We start from the raw sequence: 23,368 nt of genomic DNA, 5'->3' as shown, positions 1-23,368 counted from the left end.
ATCTTTCATTTTCACAGGTGGTACAGGCTGGTGGCCTATCGTTGCTTCACTTGGTGGCTTCACGGGAGGCTCGGACACCGCGTTCGGAGAGTAATACCTGCCTGTGCGGTACTTGCCATTAGACAACATTTCCCAAGCGACAGTGGACAATACCGCGGATTTTCCCTGGATGTCCTGCAACCGGAACTTTACAATGTGTAATGTTTATTATTTATGTTCAATTGAAATTAAGATCTAAAATAAAACCCAACATATATTTTAACAATGGTTGTTTTCATTTTTTAAATGAATCTAGTGTGTCTCCATTGAATAGTCTTCCTGTGCCTTGTCTTGTCACACCACATGTCTCCGGCCAGCATCCTCCCTCACGCTGGCCGCCCACCTTCAATCCACATAACCTTTGCACCCATATATTCTCCTGGGAGGGTGAGGTATTTATAAAGTCACCCCCCTGCCTTCCATGTACTAGATCCTGCAGCCTGCCTCTTACATGCAGTTAGATGGCCTCTCCTTGGTGAGGCCCTGCGGCAAACGAGTCTTGTCTGCACGACCACCGCCCCAATCCACCCCCCCGCCCTATCAAAGGCAGTTCGCACCGGGGTACTTGTGCTGCCAAGTGGAGCTGTCAGGGAGCGATAAAGGCCAAGAGGTGCCAAAGACCATGTACACTTGAAAGTGGTCTATAGAGCATGGGTTGTTGTTCCCATGTCTACCTCCAGACCCCGTGTCTCCTGCCAAGCATCCCCCCTCACGCTGGACGGCCCCCTGCAATCCACATAAGTGTGTCTCCATTCACGAGTCTTCCTGTGTCTTGTCTGCACGACCACCGCCCCAATCCACCCCCCACCCTATCAAAGGCAGTTCGCACCGGGGTACTTGTGCTGGCAAGTGGAGCTGTCAGGGAGCGATAAAGGCCAAGAGGTGCCAAAGACCATGTACACTTCAAAGTGGTCTATAGAGCATGGGTTGTTGTTCCCATGTCTACCTCCAGACCCCGTGTCTCCTGCCAAGCATCCCCCCTCACGCTGGACGGCCCCCTGCAATCCACATAAGTGTGTCTCCATTCACGAGTCTTCCTGTGTCTTGTCTGCACGACCACCGCCCCAATCCACCCCCCGCCCTATCAAAGGCAGTTCGCACCGGGGTACTTGTGCTGGCAAGTGGAGCTGTCAGGGAGCGATAAAGGCCAAGAGGTGCCAAAGACCATGTACACTTCAAAGTGGTCTATAGAGCATGGGTTGTTGTTCCCATGTTTACCTCCAGACCCCGTGTCTCCTGCCAAGCATCCCACTTCACGCTGGACGGCCCCCTGCAATCCGCATAATGCCACGACATATAGACGTCATTCATTCACAAACACACCCCTGTTTCGAATTCTTTATAACCCACTTCATATTTCTAATGAGCACTTCTTTGCGCTTTGCTAGTCAACCCGTGAAGGTGCTGGTTATCTGCTCTTCGTCTCTGTGAACTTCTGTGACCACTTCGAGGAAACTCGTCAGTTTGCAACCTGTGAACTGCTCCCTGTTCTACGACAAGAAACTACTCTGATCCCTGCATCTAACTGTTTGTTCGTCAAGGTAAGGCCATGTACCATAATCATATTGCGTCCAATTTCTTTTCGTTCAAGACAGTACATGCAAGTAACTAGTCACATGTTCTGAGTTTAGTCAAATTATTTTTCTATTTTTTTAAAGTTATTCAAATACTTATCCGCATGTGAATAATGTGTATAGTTCCAAGAACCAAAACGAACCTTGCATTGAACCTTTTATGTGTCTTTTAATTTTTTAACACATTGGTATTCATAGAGAATTGTTGATCTTTACTTTTCAGAACTTTCCACAATGCCTGCCTGTTCCATTGGCGGTTGCCCTTCGAAGACCCATAATAAATCTGAAGGTACTATAATGCATGTTTTCCCTAAGACAATAGATCAGATAAGAGAATGGGTCCGATATTGCGGATATCCACCGTCTGAGCTTGAAAGTAGAGTCCTAGAAGTCTTTGCGGACAAGAGGGGTGATCGATACCGCATCTGCAGCAGGCACTTTAGCTCAGACATGTACTCCACATCATTGCTAATAAAGAAGAACACACCGCGAGCGAGGCGAAAATTGCTCTCAAACGCTATTCCCACTCTATTCGTCCACATCCCTCCACTGGTGAGTCAAGTTTACGTATTTATCTCTCGGCCTTGCGGTAGTGTGTAGCATTAGCTAACAATAATTTCCCCATTTATGTATCCACTCAATATGAAGGCGGAAGATTCTCCATCCGTGTCGTTATTGCAGTCATCAGCCACTTCAAGCGCCTATCGGGTAATCTTACTTGGCTATTCTGCCACTGACTTTTTTTAGGCATGTAAATCAATAGTTTTAATTTATCGTGTAATTATTTTACCTAATGGTACACCCTTGTACTCGTCCTCTAGTCTTTGTTTTCAGTTATAATTATTGTTATCCAAAATAATGCAAGTACTGTCTTTCAGGGAGATGCTGAGGAGTCCAACGTATTGACGACAACCGTTGATGTCACTCAGATGCTCGAGGTACGTTTCCGGACAGTTCCATCGATGGAGATCATCAGATCTTGCATTCTTGTAGCGTGATTGTTACACACAATGTTTCTTTCGTTTTTAGCCATTGATATGTCCTTCTGTCGTCGCCCTCCTATGTGTCTTCTTTTTTCAATATTGTGTTCATTACTAATGAAAGTCCTACGTTTCAGGGAGTCGATGGAGCATTAGTCCAAGAAGAAGGGGGAGCATGCAGTTACGGGTCGGCGCAACAGCTTGCAGAAGTGTGCACCGCAGTTACATCGTCCCTTGATGTTCTTATGCATTTCGAGGTATGGATACTGACAGTTCGATCAAGCGAAATCATATGACGTGATTACATCCGCTATACTTCCTTCTTTATTAACGCAAGTACTATGTTTCAGGGAGATGACGGACCTTCTTCTACAAGAACATCACCCCTAGTAGTTGATGCAGATCTCTGGGTGGTGACACTTCCAACGATCGAGCAAATCGAATCATATTTACATATCCATTATTTATTTTAGACAACTGATCATTTGTGCAGGTCTATTTAGATGAGCCGTTGATGCCTGCACAAAGTTTATGTTCTTTTTAACAAAATAGAAAACCATACTAATGCAATTACTGTGTTTCAGGGAGTCACTGAAGCATCATCTTCAATAATATCATCAATGGAAGTCTATGAGGAGCCCGAGGTATGGATCTTGACAGTTCCATCTAACTAGATCAACAATGCGTGAATAATTGTCGTTTGAATGTTCTACACAAAGCGTTCATTCGTGTTTTGCTATTGAGATGTACGTGGGTATTGGTCCCCAAGTACATTTTGTGTTTTCGATATTATTATACATACTAATGAAAGTTCTATGTTTCAGGGAGTCGATGCAGCGTCAGTGCGTGATGGATGTGCTTATCATGAAAATATAGTCGTTGCAGCGCAAGAGGAAGTGGAGACATGCACACACGAGTCGGAGCAACAGCGTCCTGATGTTGAAGTTCGAGGCAAGAAAGTTTCAAAGAAAAGAAAGCAAAAGAAGGTTAGTGTCCTGGTCACTATATTATGTTGTTTTTCCCTGTTAATAGTTCAATACTGTAGTTGTGTTTAAACTGAACATCCCTTTTCCAATCTGTCCTCTAGTTGCGAGTGGGTGTACGAACTAGATCTACACAGACAGTGAAGCGAACGAGAGATGTTGCTTGTCAAACCTTTTGGCAGGGACTTGAGACTGGAGATGCATCGTGCCAATGGGAAGAATATGAAGTGATTGACAACGGAGCTATACCACCACCAGCCATTGATAGTGAATGTCCTCCTGGTAGTTCGGATGCAGTCGGAGATCAATTCACAGAATCCACACCCGCAAAAACTAAGACCGCGAGAAAGTTGAAGAAATTGTTTTATTCACCCATCGCCGGAGAAGGAACAGATGTTGCAATGGAAGAGAATGAAGTGGACAACAATGAAACACCATCAATATCACTGAACATAGCGGAAGACGATATCAGAGATTCTACCTTTCATGTGAGTGACATGTCCTCAACGTTACAGGCAGAACCAGCTGGGATGCCGAGTGACAGTATAAGGAAAGAGGCCAAATTCATTGTATTCGATAGTTGTTTGATTGATATTATTATTCGGATGAAATGTGGGCATTCGGTTGGTGGGGAAGTATGTGGGGAGCCATTGATTAATGTGACTCGTGCAATTCGAGGCACTAACCTTAAAATACATGCCACCTGTACAAAATATCATCCTTTCTCATGGTCTGCACAACCCATGCTGGGGCAACTGCCAGCAGGCAATCTACTTTGTGCAGCGGCTGCACTTTTTAGTGGTTCAAGTTTTAAAAAGTTAGAGTCTTTCTTTCAGTTTGTGGGAATCTATTTCATTGCGAAAACTCAGTTCTACAAATACCAAACCGATTATCTATTTCCAGCCATTAGCGAAGCTTGGAGAATGGAAAAAATGTCTATTGATAGTACATTCGCGGGCAAACGGTTCAGGCTAGCCGGTGATGGACAGTGCGACAGCCCAGGATTTTCAGCCAAGTACTGCACCTACCACTTTCAGGACATGGAAAGTAAGAAAATTGTGAGTTCGGTGGTCGTGCAGGTGTCACAAAGTACATCCTCAGTGGCCATGGAGAAAGTTGGCTTTGTAGCAACATTGCAAGAACTACAATCGCGGGGAATGGTGATCGACCTGATAGCCACGGACAGACACGTTTCAATTGGCAAGACAATGAGAGAAGAGTACAAAAATATAAATCACCAATTTGACGTTTGGCATCTTGCAAAAACAATCAATAAAAAAATGTCTGCTGCAGGTAAAAAAAAAGAAACGCAAGGTATTTCACAGTGGTCCAAGTCAATCAGCAACCATCTTTGGTGGAGCTCAAAAACATGTGGAGAGTCGTTGGAAATTCTACTGGAAAAATGGCGGTCAGCAATGCTACACTGCACAAACGTTCACCGTTGGAACACAAACCAACATTTCCACAATTGTGAACATGGCCATTTGTCCACAGAGGAGGCACGGAAGAAGAAGTGGTTGATTCCTTCATCACCCACTCACAAAGCCATTGAAAAGATTGTATTTGATAAAACTATAACAAGAGATTTGAGGGGACTCACGGAATTCTGCCACACAGGAGATTTGGAGGTGTTCCACAATATGTGCCTAAAGTACAGGCCAAAACGATTGCATTTTGGCATGGAGGGCATGATAAATCGGACTCTTCTAGCGGTCTTGGCACATAACCATAATGTTGGACGTCAACAAAGTAGGACGACCGGAACTTTAGGGACGCTTCGCTACAATAAGGCCTTCACTAAAAGAAGTAAACAATGGGTGATCAAACCAGTGTTTGAGGATATGCAATATGAGTTTATTGAGAGACTTATTGTTGACGTCCTAGATAGGCACATAAATGGAGTTGTGAACGAACCTGTGCAGGGGACAACTGCATTGCCACCCAACATTGCCTCTGTTCCATGTCCACCTAAAGAAGAGCTCATTGAGAAATACACATCACGGTTTAAATGATTGTAATTTGATTGTCTGTTCTCTCGAGTCTCCTCATGTCGCAGGCCCATTGAATATGTGTATCTATGTAATGTGTAAATTAAAGTGATTGCTCAGTGTACATGCAATGTGTCTATCCAACCTTGTTCATCTGCGCATTAAATTAAACCAAACAGTATTATAAATCATTTTTCAAAAAATATAGAATGTCTCCGTATTTATGGTTCTCTGGGGCTGCAAAGCACGCAGACAAAATGCAAAAATGGAGTGTAAATTTCAAGTCCTGTGAGATGGCCTTACACTGAATGTAGCTAAATAGGAATGTGCGCTCGTTCAAAGTGAAGGTCAGCTGCTTTGATTTTTTGCTCGGGTGCCGGAATGGCCCACGACTCAGTATAAGGTTGTATTGTTATTTGACCTTGACAGGCCGGGACCATCCCGAAAGACTTCTTTTTGGGGGTGTGGGGCAATAACGTAAGAAATGATAATGAAGCCATTTCATGTTCGTTCATTAGAAGAAATAACGTCGGCATAGAAGGAGTGGTATTTCGGGGCTGCCCTATGCACAGACACAATGGAAAATGCAAATATAATGTAAGTAACTCTTTAGATGAGTTTATACCTCAATTTAATTACTATACAGTAGCTTTAAAGACGGGTTAAGTTGTACTTGTTCGTTCTATGTGGCATATTGTTTTGTACCGCCACTATCTTGAGGAAAACCATCTCCTTTTACGGAAGCACCTCAAAACCTTCCTCTTTGCTTCTGCTTTCTCTCTCCCTCTCCCCTGCTACAACTGGTCCACTGTCTGCGACCTCGGTCCTGGGCCCTTCCACTCTCCACCTGCACTGCCTCCCTGTCAACCCCTGCACTGGGGGACTGTCTCAGTATCCTACAGCCACCCCTTGATGTATAATACCCAGTTGCACTGTCCTAGCTATGAAATAATTTCCCGACCTAATATATAAAATGAAGAATTTTAATAAAGATCTGATGGTGAGACTAATTTCATTTTTTATGTTTTTCAAACAGGTACATCATGCATTACTGCATGTGTCACGAGTACCAGACACCGGCGGATGGATTTTTTAACCGCCAGTTGCTTCTCCGCGTGAACAACGTTACCACCCTGACCATTTTATGGGACGATCGCCAAGTACAAGTATGCCCTTACGCGGTACTAACGGCTAGATGCAACATACAGACCGTTGTGGTGGCCTAGTGCCTCGTTGTTGGAACAGCCATGCGATTATCAGTGCGACCGAAGAGCTTATTTTATCGTAAACCAACACCCTGTGTACTGCACACGAACATCGCTTGCCTCAAGACGAACTATTTTGGATCGAGAGCAAAGAAAAATGCAAATCCCAGAATATTCTCTAAACATTTGATGTCGAATAAATGTACTTTGCCAAATGTACAATCTTGCCGTTTGCTTTTAAACCACAGTTTCATATTCCGAATTGTGGCGCTGTATTGTGAGATGATCTAAGACCCTGTGTACAGCAAAGGAACATCGCGTGCCTCAAAACGAACTTTTTGGAACGTGAGCAAATAAAAATGAAAATCGCTGAATATTCTCAAAACATTTGATGTCAAATAAATGTACTTTACCAAATTTACAATCTTGAAGTTTAATTTAAAAGTACAGTTTCATATTCCCGATTGTGGCGCGCTGTGTTGTGTGAGCTCATCTGTGTTGATTTCCGGGTTCTGTGTGGAGTCGCGTAGAAGACGCCTGGGCGCGTTTGCCTACGCAGCTCAGTCACGTCACGGATAGAGGCGGGGAATATGAATGTTTTGATAAAGTCTGTTTCAGGGGCGGGGGATTTGATTTAGTGCCGCAAAAGCAGGTGAGCCAGGGCGATGCGGCAAGTGAGAGGATTATCAGAAAATGGCGGCTGATTTCGAGTGCGTTAATGGACGAAAAGTCGGGTATGGTCCATAGGAAAGTTTTCTACGATCTACCGATTTATGCTTAAAAACACATGGCCGAACCGTAGGGACAATAAAAAAAAAGTCCCGGAACTATCCTTTAAACAGGCATCCTGGCCTACAAGGTAATCCAAGCAGTAACGCTTAGCAAATGTGTGCAAAAACGCCCATGTTGCCGCCTGGCAAATGTCCAGGACGGGGACTCCCCTGGTAGAATGAACTCATACACCGCCAGGCACATCCTTCCAAGACAGATTGTATCATTCTAAGATGCCGAGAATGATCCACCAGGGCAGGGTCTGTTTGATCACAGCCCTGACAGCACAAGCACCAGCGTAACCAAGGAAAAGCTGGTCATCTTGCCTAGCCTCTTTAGTACGAGAGAAATAGAACTAAAGGGTCTGTACCAGGTCCAGCTGATGGAATCGTTCCTCTGCTTTGGAAGGATGTGGCGCGGAAAAAACACAGGAAGATGGATCTTCTGAGAGAGATGGAAATCCAAGGCCACGTTCGACAGAAAGGAAGGTCTCACTCTGAACATCACCTTCACAAATAGGGAGGTAAAACAGACAATGGGCCTCATTATAACCCTGCCGGTCGCGGTAACAACAGTGCTGGTGAGCTACCAGCACTGTTGTTACCGGACCAGCAGAGTACAAGTATGCGCGTGGGATGCTCTCCTGGCCGCCAGGTCTAACATGGCGGGCAGAATGGCACCCGCCCGCAGACTTTGACGGATGCACCAGCACTGTTGCACAAAGTGCCATTGCATCCGTCCTCCCCATTCCTATTGAGTCCAATGGGACTCGAATGGGGAGTTTCTTTTTCTGGCGCCTGGCCATAGGGATCACTGGGCAGTATTCCCCGTGCCAGGCGCCGGAAAAAAACATGACTCCGGCAGCAGCCTGCCGTTTTTACCGGCATGGCTACTGCCACAAGCACAATGAGGCCCAATGTCTGGAGCTCACTCATCCATCTCACAGACGTGATGGCAACGAGAAAAATCACCTTATGGGTGAGTAACGTAATAGAACAGGAATAAATGGGCTCAAACAGAGCGCCCATAAGAAACGTTACAAATTACATTCCAATCCCACGCCGGTAACACAAACTGCCAGGGAAGAAACTGGTTACACAAGCCCTGCTAATAGCTATAACAGTGGGGATTCTGAAAAACGAGCCCTGTTCCAGGGACCTCCTGAACACCAAAATATCGACATGGTAACCCCTTACAGTATCAATGTGCATGCCTGCTTGGGCTAAGTAAACCAGAAAATCCTATACAGGGGATAGAGAACAGGATAAAGGTTCCAGGTCCCTCTCCCAACACTTAACCAAAGATGTACACCTTCTGCAGGCATAAATGGATTTCAAGTCAAGTCAAGTCAAGTTTATTTATACATATAGCAAAACAAATGCTTTGTATAACCATTAACAATTCATCGTCACATATAGCCAGAAGTTAAAAAGTAAGTTTTAAAAATAAGAAACATTTCTCACAGTTCATATATATACACTACAATTCATTACATGGATTTCATAGCAGGGCTCACAGCTTAAAGGAGCACATTGAGGGCGTTGTCTGACAAGTCCCACTCCTTGTACCTAAGCCTCTCAGTAGCCAAGCATGAAGGTTCAGGCTGCTGAGGTTCGGGTGGAGGACCCGCACCTCCAGCTGAGAGAGCAAGTCAACAATTCTCGGAAGACGCCAGGGAGGGCAGATGGACATGTCCAGCAATTACTGATACTATGTCCTCCAGGCCCACTCTGGAGCGATCAGGATCATTGTGGTTCCTAACAGGCGCAACCTCCTGAGAACCAGTGGAATGACAGGGATCATCCAGAACACATAAAGGAGGTCAAAAGTCCACTTGAAAGTCAGTGCGTTCCCCAGAGCTGCCTGACAAGGAAATTCTGTGGAGCAGAACAACTCACACTTCCTATTGACACCGGAGGTGAAGAGGTCCACTTGAGGGGTCCCCCAAACGGAAAAGATCTCCTCCAGAAATTCCTGGCTGAGCACCCACTCGTGAGAGGCCAAAGTCTGTCTGCACAAGGCATCCACTGTGACATTCATCCGGCCAGATCAATCACCACTAGGGAGACACTGTTCACCAGAGCCCAGAACCACAGTCACATTGCTTCTCTGCACAGATGCAAGGACCCCACAGTATCTTGTTTGTTGAGGTAGTGCATAGCCACTGTGTTGTCAGGATCAGCACAGTCTTGCGTTACACAGAGGGGAGGAAAGCGGCCAGGGACAGCCTGTTCAACCTCAACTCCAGCAAGTTGATGTGTTCCCCAGACTCCATGGGAGACCACAGTCTGCTCACCTTTCGGTCTGGCAGGTGAGTGCCCCAGCCAGTCAGAAACTACCGTCACCTGGGGCAAGGTTGGCAAAACAACGTGCCTCTCAGAAAGTTGTCCCGCATGACCGACTACGCAAGATCCTGTGCCAACTGGTTTGAGTTCTGTAGTCGTTAAACTGTGGGCTACAGGTCTGACATGTGGCCCTAAAACTGCGACCATTGGCGACAGAGAAGCCACTCAAGCAATCGCATGTGCAGTCTTGCCTCAGTCCCCACAAGGTTGCAGGAGGGCATAAGACATAGAAGGCGTATGAAAGCTGATGCCAGGACTTGTTTCTGGGATTGGAGACATCGGCCATCTGAAAGATGGCCACCTCTCGATCCTTGGGTGGCAAAAACCTGCCCAAGAAGTGTCCAAGACTGTCCCGAAGAATCAGAGAGACTGGGACGGTGAAACTTAAGACTTATTAAAGTTCAGGAAAAAGCCCAAGCTATGCAAAAGAGTGCATGTACGGAATAGGTACTTCGAAATCAGATCCGGGGAGTGAGCTTGAACGAGCCAGTCATCCAGGTAGTGAAAGACATGAATGCCCTCCCTCCAAAGGCAAGCCGCTACCACTGCCAGCAGCTTCTTGAAAACCCTGGGAGCTGAGGATAGACCGAACAGCAGGACCTTGAACTGGTAATGGCGTTGGCCCACTATGAACCTTTGATACTTCCTGTACTTTTGATGAATCAGCACATGGAAATAGGTATCCTGAAGGTCCAGGGACATCAACCAGCATTTCTGATCGAGGTCTTGCAGGATCTGGGCTAGAGTAATTTGTACCTATCCTTTCAAAAGAACAAGCTCAACAGCTGCAGATCCAGAATGGGGTGCAAGCCATTGTCCTTCTTTGGCACCAGAGAATAGATGGAGTACCACCCCCTTCCTCATTCTGAGTGCAGAACCAGCTCGATCGCACTTTTCGACAGAAGCTGGCAGACCTCCACAAGGAGGATGGGGTCCGGAGACAAGGGGCTGGCCAGAGAGCCGTGGTCCGGGGGAGCTGAAGGAATGGGAGGCAATATTCCCGTCGGATGACCTGTAAGGTTCAAGAGTCAGGCATGGTCTCCGATCATTCGAGGCTGAACAAGGAAAACCTCCATTGCCCCACCGGTGATGAGTGGCAAAGCCTGTCATTGGTGCCCTGGGGTGCAGCGGAGACAGCGACAGCTGCAACACCACCCCGCTGGGTACCCTTTCCTCTACTTCTCGGGAAGCGCCTGCAGACTGACCACGACCCCTTGGGAAAAAGGCGGGAAAGGAGTGAAAACCCCTGCCCGAGACGAGGGCTGTATGAAAGGCTGTTGCACTGATAGCCCCAAGGATTTAGCTGTTGCCTTAGACGACTGGACCTTTTGGAGGGCATCATCAGCCTTCGCTCCAAAAAGGTTTTGGCCATCAAAAAAGCATGTACAAGAGCCTGGTCTGGACGTCGGCCACAAACCCTGACATTCTCAGCAACGAGTGATGCCTGACCATTGTGCTAGTGGCCATGGACCTGCCCACACAGTCTGCCGTGTCCCGTCCCAACTGTAGCATCTGGCATGCCGCCTCCTTGCCATCAGAGACCAAGGACAGGTAGCCATCCCTCATCTCTCCCTCTGGGATTTACTCAGACACACTGGCCACCATTGTTCAAAGGCTGAAGGTGTCAAAGGTTTCCCCCCGGCTCACCTGAATTCTCTTCTTGTGGCGTTCCGCGGAGGACTCCTTCTCCCGGCCGGACCGGGACTTGTATAAGTGCGCGCGAGTCGAGTCTGACTCCAGCGCGAGCGTTCAAAGTTCCAGGAAGTCGCGTGTTCCAGGACGTCCAGGAAGAGGATCGAAGAAAGGTAAGAGATACTGGAAACAGGGGAAAAGGGAAGAAAGAATAAGGGAGTTGGCCAGGAACTTGGAAGGGTAATGCCGAGCAGCACACACACGTCGAGACACTACCTAGAGATAGCGTTGAGACGCGCGGGGGCGTGGCCCATTTATAGAACGTGCCGTGTCCGACGTACAGGCTAGTACGGAACACGGCACTGGGCACGGCCATGTTGGAAGTATCAAGGAGCACACTCTCCGTCTGGACCAGGACCAGGAAGACCAGAAGGGGCTATGTCCATGGTTCATGACAGAAGGAGAACTTTGCCAAGGCGCAAGAGGCATTTACGACCCGCAGTACAAGAGTGCCCAACGCAAACAACTTTTTGACCCATGCGTCAAACCTCTTACCCTCCCTGTCTGGTGGAAGGGACTGGAAAGTAGAAGTCTTCTGGCTAGCCATCGCAGCCTGAACCACCAAACTTCAGGCGAAGCGTGGGAGGAAAGAAAGGCTGGGTCCTTCCGAGTGGAACAATGTTCCCTTGCCAGATCCCTGTCCACTGCTGGAACAGAGGCAGGCTTCTACCACACATCCAATAAAGGGGCGTACACTGCCACATTGAAGAGAAGGAGCATCTCCTTCTTAGGGGCATCGTCCATGATATCACAAAGTCTGTACTGAACCTTGAACCTGGATGGAGCAGATAGCCCCAGAGTACTTGCCACCTTAGCCATCAAACACTGGAAGGCGGTTTGAGGCTTTGCAGGGGTGGGAGCTGGCAAAATGTCCATCTCATCTGAGGTTTTGAGGCCACTGGCTACTTGCAGGTCTTCTGCCGGGCCCAGCACATCCTCACCTCCATCGCAGAATTCTCCTGGGAAATCCCTCACCTCCCTAGAACCCATAGGTTCAAGTCGAAAGGTGACCTGGACGCACTCCTTGTCACAGATGTCATACATCTTTGACATGAAGACGTCTCTAGGGAGTGGGACGTATTCTCGTTCAGTCACAGTGGCCATGATACTGGTCGGCGCTGACGAAGTCGAAGATGATGCTGGCGCTGAGGCCGCCGATCCCGAAGGCGGGGCCTGTCGGCACAGAGAGACCTCAGTCTCTGTCTGGTGCAGGCCTGAGCACTTAGACATGCATGAGTGGTCCCCATAGGTTACCCTGCTGGTCGCAACAGACACAGTGGGACCCTGCTTTGCCGTAGCCAAAACTGACGGTGCTACACTTGCGCCACAGGCAAGGAGGCTGGAGCAGCTGGCGCCTTAGTGAAGATGTCGAACATCTTCAGAAAGAGGTTTTCCCATTCCTCTGGCGTGGAGGATTGGGTCAGAAAAGGCTGCGCCTGCTGCTCATGGTGCTCCCTGCAGCAGTAGCTTTTCTTATTTGAAGAGGAAGATAAATCTCAATGTGAGGACTCACTCGGGGAGCAGGACCTCTTCTGATTCTTCTTCCTTTTCTTCTTTTTCTTTTCCTTGCGCAGAAGGTGTTAGTTCTTCTGAGCATCGTACTGTGTGGTGCAACCTGGATCAAGACCACAGAACCTCACTGTTCGCCTTGTGAACAAAGGTGAAGATCTTCGCTGCCCTCTCCCGAGGGCCGTCGGGTGCATGGACTGGCACAACCGACAACCTTAGGTTTCGTGGTCCTCGCTCAAGCAGTAGAGACAAATCCAGGCATGGCAGCGTTTGAGAAAAAATAGAAAGCTCGACGAGCTTGTTCACAAGTAGTGAACAGAGTGCACAGAAAAAAGGAACTGAGGTTACGGTTGCTGCGCCGCTATATATACGAACCCTAATGTCCTGTCCAGCACGAGGTGTGTAGAGGCGACGGGCAGAGCCACGTTGCGCACCGTGGCAGCCGAAACCTTTCCAGAGAACAGCTGCACTGGGATAGGGATATAATAGATGAGGAATCTGGGGGTGGAAGAAATCCATTAGAAAAGAAGAACACCAAGCTTCTCACCCACAAGGATTAGGGCATTTCAGACAATTTCAGCTCAATTGACATTGAATTTATATAGAGGGTCAATGAAAGGGGTGCTATAACGCACCCCCTGTCTGATACCTTGGTGATAAATTCTCCTCCTTCTCCAAACCTAAGGGAGTTTAATATACTCATGAGGATCTCCAGTATTATTAGTTATTTCCATGGTGCAGCATGGGGGACAGGTTAAATGTTGTCTGTAAATCAATAAAAACAATATATAAACACAGCTCTTTTAAAAATCACAAACATCTGGCTTAATAAATAAAACCTAAAAATCTGGTTTGCAATGCTTATTCCCTTGCAGAAGCCAGCCTGGATATTTTTATAAAATATTCTTTGCAAACCCACTTCTTTAATCTAACAAGCAGAATTCTTCCATATAGTTTCAACAAGCAATTGATTAGAGAAACCAGATGCTAGTTGGCAGAATCCAAATGATCACCCTTTGACAATCATGTACTCTAACTTGGGGAATATTATCTCAGGCAATTGGCACTTCCAGACATTTATTCAGTTGACTTTTGAGGGCCGACAGTGTTGCTGTAATGTTATCCAAAAACTACCATAGATCTACCTTCTCCCCTAAAATGTTATGCATACTGGCCCTGGCTGGAGCTGCCATGTAGGGGTCATTCACATGCATTCTGCTTTCTGGAACAACAATGTGACTTTTGCCAATTCATGTTTAGCCTTGATGCCCCCAACCCCAAGTTGATGTCTTGTGTATAACATTTAGCCAAATATAGAAGTATGTCATCGGCATAGAGGGAATCAATGGATTGTACCACGTTAACCGTGATTCTTTTACCATTCAAGTCTTGTCTCACCATTATTGCCAAAGGTTCCTTTCCTCTAGCAAATAGAATAGGTGAGGGGGCAACATCGACTGGTGCTTATTTGCAGAGGGAACTGCAATGACATCTCACCATTCACCCTTAATCCAACTACAGCAGTGCTTGAGCCCTACTGTGACAGTGTCCGTGATTTGACCCTGTCAAAAAGGGTAGGGACCCAGTCCCTAAACCCCGCCTCCCCCTATGAGTGCCATAAATGTGCTTACTGGTACCTCTTGTCACACAAAGCCTTCCAGTACTGTTTCTGGTTATTATTCCCGTTCTTTTTCTTGCAGAACTTCAAGCTCCAGTGAACCTGGAAGCAACGAAGAAAACTCGGCCTGCAACCAAACCCGAAATGTGTTAACTTACAAGCACATGGAACAGCCATCATGCATAGACAGTACCAAGAGCTTCAGAAAAGCTAACATCTCATTACGTTGAAGGAAAAACGAGTTTTCAGACCCACAGCATGCCAGAAAAACCATCAGAGCATGTTACAAAAACATGCAAGAGAAGGGGCAGGTGATTAGACAGGTTTTCAAAGCCTTTCACCTGTGTGGCCCAAACCCTGGGCAAAAGGCAGGTACAGATTGAGCCACATAGCCAGGTGAGCGCTGGAACAAAAGGGAAGGGGTGGAAGATTACAAGCAGAAGGCACACAGTATAAAAGGGAAGTGAGTAAAAGGCAGAGTGAGGGTTTCAAGGGTAAAGTCAGGAGGTGTGGACCAGGAGGCCAGGCAGAGGATGGATAGTGAGCCGGAGTGCTGAAGAGTTGGTGTCAGAGTTGGAACAGAGTGCAGGCGAGATATTGGCAGTGAGAGGGAGTAGTACCAGTTTGTGAGAGTGAAGCAGATAGTGAGGGAGTGTTAGTGAGAGTGAAGGTAGTAGTGAGGGAAGGGTGGGAGACAGAAGTAGAGGAGTGAGGGTATAAGGTAGAGGGAGTGAGTAAAGGAAGGATAGTAGAGAGGGGTGTAGGAGAGGGGTGTGAGAATATGATGAGAGTAGTGAGGAGGGATTAGAGTAGTAGAATGAGGAGGGGTGAGAGCAATTGAATGAGGAGGGATGAAGGTACGGAAGCTAGGATGAGATAGAGTGAGAGTGCAGAACATGAAAGGGACAGAAGAGAGGGACGGAAGGTAAGAGGGTGAGACAGGGAGTGAAGGGGATGTTTGTGTAGGGCAGGAAAGAAAGGAAAGAGGAATAGTGAGATCAGGGAAAAGAGTGGAAGGGAGCGAACAAGACAGAAAACGGACCCTCATCGAACTGCACTGGCTCCCGCTGTAAACCCCAGCATTACCCTCAAGTCCTGCTGCATCATCTAGAGGCTCTCACCCTCAAGTCCCCAATCCACCTAGCTGACAAGCTCAGCATGTCCAGAGGCTTACAATCCAACAGAAGACATGTACAGACTTGAACTCCGTTGCTTCAAGAAGGAAAGACCAGAAGACAGACCTTCTTATTTTATCCATCCAAACCCTGGAACCTCTTCCCTGTCAACATGAGACGCGCCCCTTTGCTTCTTCATTTTAGAAAGGTGCTCGAGCAGCCTATTCCTATTTAAGGTATAGCTCCTTCACAACACCTAGGTCGACAAAGCCTCCACACCCCACCTAGCCTGGGACTAGGCAATATGCTCCCCCCTGTTTCATCACCTATTAGTTTGTATATTTTAATTTTTTAATTTTTTATTGTGTATATAGTTTAATAAACAAACTTTAACACATTCTTAGATAGAAATACAACAAAAAAGAAGAAACGAATTTCTAAAAGTAGAAACATTATTTCCACATATTTAGCCGATACCAAAATTATATAAAATTATATAAAACAGGATATCAGGCTACAAAATAGAGCACATTTAAATTATATTAGTTTGTATATACCTTGATGCCAAATTGCCCAACATCCCACTCTCCCATTGTTAGCTCCTTGTTCCCTTCTATCGCTGCTTTCCGCATTGTGTACTTTTCCCAATGGGCCTCATTACGAGGTAGGTGGTAAGGGATTACTGGCACCGGTAAGGACACTGGTGCCGGTAATCCCTTACCACCCTATTCCGAGGTCCCTTAGCGGGTCCCTTCCTTACACCTGGTTTTACCAGGCGTTATGGAAGGGACCCGTTAAGGGACTTCAGAGCTAATAATGGTACCGCAAATTGCGGTACCGTTATTAGCTCCATCCCCATTCCCATTGCGCCCTATGGGGGATCGAATGGGAATGGGGAATGGTTCCCGGAATGGGGACTTACCGGGTCCTCCAAGGTTGGAATGACCCGGTAAGTCCCTATTTCGGGAACCCTGATCCGGAATGCGGAAAGGGGGTAGCCATGGTGCTAACAGCACCATGGCTACCTCCAACCACGTAATGAGGCCCTATGACTTTTAAAGGGCTCTGTTGCTTCCCGAAGCTAGGTGCACGCTCAATAAATACTGTAATAATACTATTAATAACAATATAATAAAAATTGTCGCCATGTTCTGTTCATGACAACAAGATCAAAGTTCAGAATCCAGTATTTTTGAACAGCCACATTATTTGGTGCTCGTTGAACTGCATTTGTAGAACTAGTGTATACTTAAATTTTCAAAAATCATGTACCTGGATCACTGCTTGGTACAAAGATGGAGGTTTCTTGTTGGAAAATCTTCAGCTTGTTACATATATATTCAGCAGGCTTTACATCAAGCAAACTCGGCAACATTACATCTTCCACACTGTCAACGGTGGTAATTGGGTCTTTTTCACCAGCAGATGTTTGCATTACTTCCTGCATTAATTGCTAAAGTATCAACAAAAAGATAAATCAGTTCACAAATAAGTCTTGCGAATTTGACATTTAATTCCTAAATATGTAATGGGGGTGTGATGAGGATGCCCAAAAATCAATCTGACTAACCACTAGTCTATCTTAGTTGTCTCGTCTTCATAGAAGCAATGCATCCCATTTCGGAGAAAGGCCCTGAATAACACCACAAAAGAATCTGATTCGGAAGCCTGGCCTTCCCTAGAAGGCCTGAGCTGACTCACTCATCAGTCTATTTTCTTTCTAACATTAGTTGGCGCAACCATTTTCTGGGGAGGCAACAAGAACATGTATTTAGAGAATTGTCTTCAAGGGGTTATTCTTTAGAGAGTGCCCTATATTGCACTGCTGCGCCTCAATGCATCCCAATTCTGCTAGAGATGCCAGATGCTAAAAGGACCTTTCAATGGCCAGGACATGTATGGTAGCTATAGCCAGTCACCTCCACTTGTCCGTCTTCCACCCTTTGCGAGCACCCGGGGGTTTGCATTAGCAGTTGCAGGGGACTCTTAAACTGCTCATGTAGTTATACAGGTCGAAGGAAGATGGCAGAACCCCGTCCCAAAGTACTGTGAGGGTGATGCCTATTACGATCAATGGGGGGCAGGGGATGGGTCACAGCTCAGTTATTAGTTATGGGGCTATTAGGTGTCGCTTTAGCGCCACTAAGTCCAAACTATTGCATTTGAATACAGATAGGGAGGAATGGTATACGAGGAGGTGCACGCAGCCTGTAGGTGTCGTTTCGCTTTATTTGCTCACTCATTGAGTGCCCATGGCCATTCTAATCCCTATGGCCATTCCCACCCTGTTCCTAACCCTTCCGGCCCAAAACACCTCCTCATGGGAACTCTTTGAGCTCGCTTTAATCAACCCTTGCCATCAAACTTTGCACAAGAAGTGCCTGCCATTGTTTTTTCAAAGCAGTCTTCTGAGATTTAATGATTTAATTGGAGTTGTAAACGACTACTGGCATAATACAATTGTTCTAACCAGGTCTGGCTTCAGCCACTCGATTTATAAGCACTATGCGTGTCCTTCACTGAAGTCTTGTTAAAAACTAGCAGTGGCAAAGCCAAGTGTTTTGGCTTGTGTTTAAGTATTAGGCATTTGCCAGGCAGTGCTTTGAGATGCCCATGTACTCGCACCATTTTGCACCTGTTACAATAGCTAGCCAATTAATACCACTACGGCAGTGCCTGACAGGTGGCTTTCCCTTGTCCATACAAAATACCAAACTGTTGGCATGGCCAATGCTTGTTTCAGATACTGCTTATGCATATATTCGTTACTGAAAAAGTCGGTGGTTGGTGCAGGAGGAAAACAACATAGCAATTTCCCGCGAGGATTCTGGACATTAGACCTGGTAACATTCATTTCAGGAACAGATAATTCTGTCATATGAGAAATTGAACATGTGAAAGAGCTATTTAAGGACTGGCCTCGTTTCTCATTTCTATTTTAAGTGCATTGAGCAATCCTATTCATATTTATATTCAGATTCCATCTTTTTATAGCAAAAACAGGCTCTTTATTTACTACATACGCAAACAAAAATTGAAAAAACATGTTTTAATACATTTCGGTGTGGTTAGTGTCAGCTTTTTTTGGTCATACATGTACACATGAAAATATATTTAACACAATCGTTTACGGGCTACAAATAACACATTCACTTCTCAAAATTCAGGGATCAAAATCGAAAAATATATCCATACTTGTTTACGGTATTCCATATTTCTTATGTGCGGGTATACGCATTCATATCTATGTAACTCATTTGGCTTAGTGCAAGTGAAACAATCCTGCACACACAAAAAACCAGCCGACACTGTGTTTTGGCCCACTATTTGGGAACAGCTATCACCTCAGTCCCATCACCTGTTGCACAGGGGACCTTCATCAACAATTAAAAAAGACTTTCTGAAGAATGTACACTGTCCCAGTCTACTTTCTATGAGAAAAAACATAAAAGAGGGAAGCTACATGAAATTAAAGTCACCTGACTTATTTATCTTTTATATGGCATTGCTATATTACCTGCATTCACTCTTGCAAAGTTTATACCCATTTACCTGTCACAAATTGAAATGAATACAGTTAATGGTCGTTTAGATCTCCTCATCTAATGACATCGGTAAAAAAGCACAAAAATAGGTTTGTACTGTATCATCACTGTTATATTTCACCCTCAACTTGTTTTAACACGAACGATTTTAGCAATAATACCCATTCCGGCAGACCGGATAAGGTGGTAAAAGCCAGGGGCACAAGTTACAGGCACGAACGCAGCCTTAACAATGAGTCGCAGTGCAGTTACCAATCGATCCAGCCCGGCATCAGGAATTATTGCTATTAGCACCACAGGTTTGCAATCCGGAAACCCGGGGTGCTGACATGAGGTGTCCCGTTCATTCATACAAAATACTCAACTAAGGTGGCCGCTGTGGATCTGGAAGATGGGGCTCCAAGGGAAGGCCTATACCATTTCCATGGCAGCCTGGGAGGCTAAAGCAGCTGGCGGCAGTTAAGCTGCCACCAAAAGAATAAAGTGAGTGGGGTGGCAGGGGTGGGGAGGCGAGGGAACGGTGACCAAAGGGGAGGGTGAGGAGAAGATGGCGGGGCTGCGGAGCCATCAGGTTGCTTGGAACGCAGGCTTGAATCGTGGGATTCAGCCTGCGATCCAAACAACCTGATATGTCCGCCCTGGGTGCTAAAATGCCTAACTCCTGTTCAGTCGTCAGAAAATGTTATAGCTGAACAATCCAAATCCAAACCCATCAAGTCCAGACTCACAGAGATAGGAGGATGTTCCCAATTTAAATCGTTGCCATGCTACTTCGAAGATCAGCCATCATCTTACTCTAATCTACTGAATAACCAGGTTATATTAATCCTAATGTATTTATTAAATGATAAATAATATTAAATGAATAAATACATACAATTAATCCAAATAGTAGCATAATGAAAGATACAATTTACATAAATGCCTCAAATTAATCTAATGAACAACATAATTTTATCTCTCAGGATCCCACCACAAATCGAGGAACAGATGACTTGCTGCCAAGATTGCTGAGGAAAATAATATTCTATTTGTATTCTCCCACAACAGTCCCGCTATTCTAATCCCCACTGTCATAGTGACCAACAGTGTCTGCAAGCCTCGCTAAATAGAAATAAAAAATGGCTTCTCATGACAGAAATCTTAATGTAAGCTAGATGTCACTGCATGCCAGCAGATGAAATTAACAGAGACATCTTGGAGTTAAAATGGCACTGAGAAAGCAGCAGAACATGATACACCCTCTCAGACCATGGAATGTGGACTAGACAGTGGAACAGCAGACAATGGGCCTCATTACATGGTAGGCGGTGAGCCATGGCGCTATTAGCACCATGGCTCATGCCGGTAAAATACCGGCACCGCCTTGGCGGAAAGGGGATTTACCGCCCCATTCCAAGGTTGGAGGGGCAGTAAATCCCCCTTCCACCATTGCCCTTCCCCATTCCCATTTCTGCCCCATAGGGCTCTATGGGAATGGGGAAAGCGCTAATTACGGCACCGCAATTTTGCGGTGCCGTAATTAGCTCCGAGGTCCCTTAGCGGGTTGGATTTTAACGCCTGCAAAAAGCAGGCGTTAAATCCCCCAACCCGCAAAGGGACCTCGTAGTAAGGCAGTAAGGATTTACCGATACCGGTATTTTACCGGTACCGGTAAATCCTTACCGCCATCCGTGTAATGAGGCCCAATGTGTCAAGATATGTGCATACACCAGAAGAGGTCAAGTGATTTAACAGAGTTCTCGGATATGTAACTGTTAAACGAGCTGATGAGTTCAAAATTCAGATTGAGTTTCATAGATTTTTTAGAATGATTACACTAAAAGATTTGTTTCAGTGGTTTCACCAGATCCTCTACCCCTTGATCAGATGGCTAAAACGAACTTATTTCTCCTGCTTCCTTTGTGTCACCAGAGATAAAAAAAAACGTTTGAAAATCGAGTGATGGCAGGAGTAGAGATAATATCAACACAGGAGAAAGAGAGGGGCTGAAACAACTTAAATCGGATAGGACAATGACTATTAAACTTGCAGACAAAGGAGGTGGTATTTTGTCAAATGAAGCAACAGACTATGATATAGGAATGATGAGTCTCCTGATCAACAGATTCCATTATGCAAGACTTCATATTAATCCTACAGTAAGACTCCAGACCAAAGTTAAGAGATTGACTTTTGAGGCTCATGAAAATGATTCGATTGACAGGCACGAATGGGTAAATGTATGCCAAGTAAACCAATTATTCCTACATTCTATAGTATTGCAGAAATTCATAAGACTATTGAAACACCACTGGGTATACCAATAGTGTCAGCTGTTGGATCCAAGAATGGATATTAATCATTTTTGGTCTCCTTTGAACTAGCAGCACTGTATACTAATATTCCACACACAGAGAGTTTAAGAGTCTTAAAGCAATATCTGGACAACAGTCTGACATTACTAAAACCTATTGGGTTTGCCAAAGCTTGTTCTAGGGAATTCGATATCCCCGCTCGAGTACTCATCTGGAACTTTGACTCTGTTGAGGCCCTTGGCCTAAATATCTGATAGGCAATGACTGCTAAAGGTTTAGGTGACATATTTTTACAGGATTTTATAAGGTTATTGTTTTAAATGCATAATTCTTTCACTTTACAATTTATAGTTTCTTTTGTTTCACAAATTGTAACTGATTTGCTGTGTTTCTGTGTAAAGTGTAGGTAGTTGTGGGGGAGCTAGTGGGCTGGCTTCCACGATGTCCCCATCCTAAGTGAGTTCTGATAGAATGGCCGAAAATCAGATCTCATCTGCTCTGTAAGGATACAATTCTGTTTTACGAACACTGCCTCCTCAACAGTGTATGCAGGAGAGTACTCAGGGGATGCAGTCTGTCGAGGAGCAAGGAGCAGCTGCAGAGCTGTATTGCAGTTTCGAATCTTCAAGGCCGAGGCGGGTCTGCTGGCCGCTGCAGGGGACTAACACTGCACAACCCTGGGAGGACTTTGGACTTGCTGATTGCGAGTTGGGAGCTGTGCAGCGGTGAGGCCCAGAGGCTGTAAAGGAGCTCAGAGCGCTCTTGGCCGCTGCTGCTCGGAGCTCTTACATTGCTCCTGGACCATGCTCCAGGGGCAATGAAACCACCATCAGGTTCTGGGGCGAAGATAGCAAAGATGGGACCTATAGCATGTGATAGGTGGATGCTGGTCTACCTAAATACCACCAAACAGGCACCAGTGCACACATGGCGGATCAGTCCATCTGTCAATTGTTCAACATTGCAGAGGAATGCTGGGGGCAACACTATCAGGAGTGCAGCCATAACATGATGTCGGAGAACCCAAACTCACACATCAATTTCGGGTGATGAAAAACAGAGGCAGCTTTATTTGTTGTCTTGCAAGCCAAGGAAACAGCATCCTAAATCTATCAGGAACTGGCCGCTCTAACCAGGCCCACCCTCTAGACCACTCACTTTTATAGGACACTGGTCACCTTACAGAACCAAAATCCTAGGAACATTCAAGAACCACCACTAGGCCTTCCTGCATGGACATCCCACATTCCACCAAACACAATTGATTATTTCATTAGCCCGTAGTCCTGCTACAGTGTCCATTTCCGGTTATAACATCATATGACGACTTCCAGCCTGGCAATTACCAGTGAGGGGGCTATGCTGCTCCACCACCAGGACAGCTTTCACACATTTATGAGCAACTCCATTGTTTTTACCAGTTCAGATTAGTCCGGGTAGTCACTTGGGTGCCAACGACATCGTCACCAGTTTCTTTCAAGCAGCATTCTTTTACTCATCACAGGGCACATGTTCCAAATGTCTACAGAGAGAACAAGTAGATGCAAAATCAACAGAATGGGGTATTTCTCAGCATTCTGCTAGAAGAAAAAAGTAAGGGGCTATGGGGCTTTGATATGATAGGGATGTGATTAATTTAATTGTATTCATGCATATCATCCGTTACGGATCATTTTCTTTATTTATATTATTTCTCATGTTTCCTCC

This window comes from Ambystoma mexicanum, chromosome 8 (genome assembly GCF_040938575.1).
Source record: "Ambystoma mexicanum isolate Mex_15411 chromosome 8, UKY_AmexF1_1, whole genome shotgun sequence".
Classification (NCBI taxonomy): Eukaryota; Metazoa; Chordata; class Amphibia; order Caudata; family Ambystomatidae; genus Ambystoma; species Ambystoma mexicanum.
Note: the sequence above shows the minus strand (reverse complement) of the source record.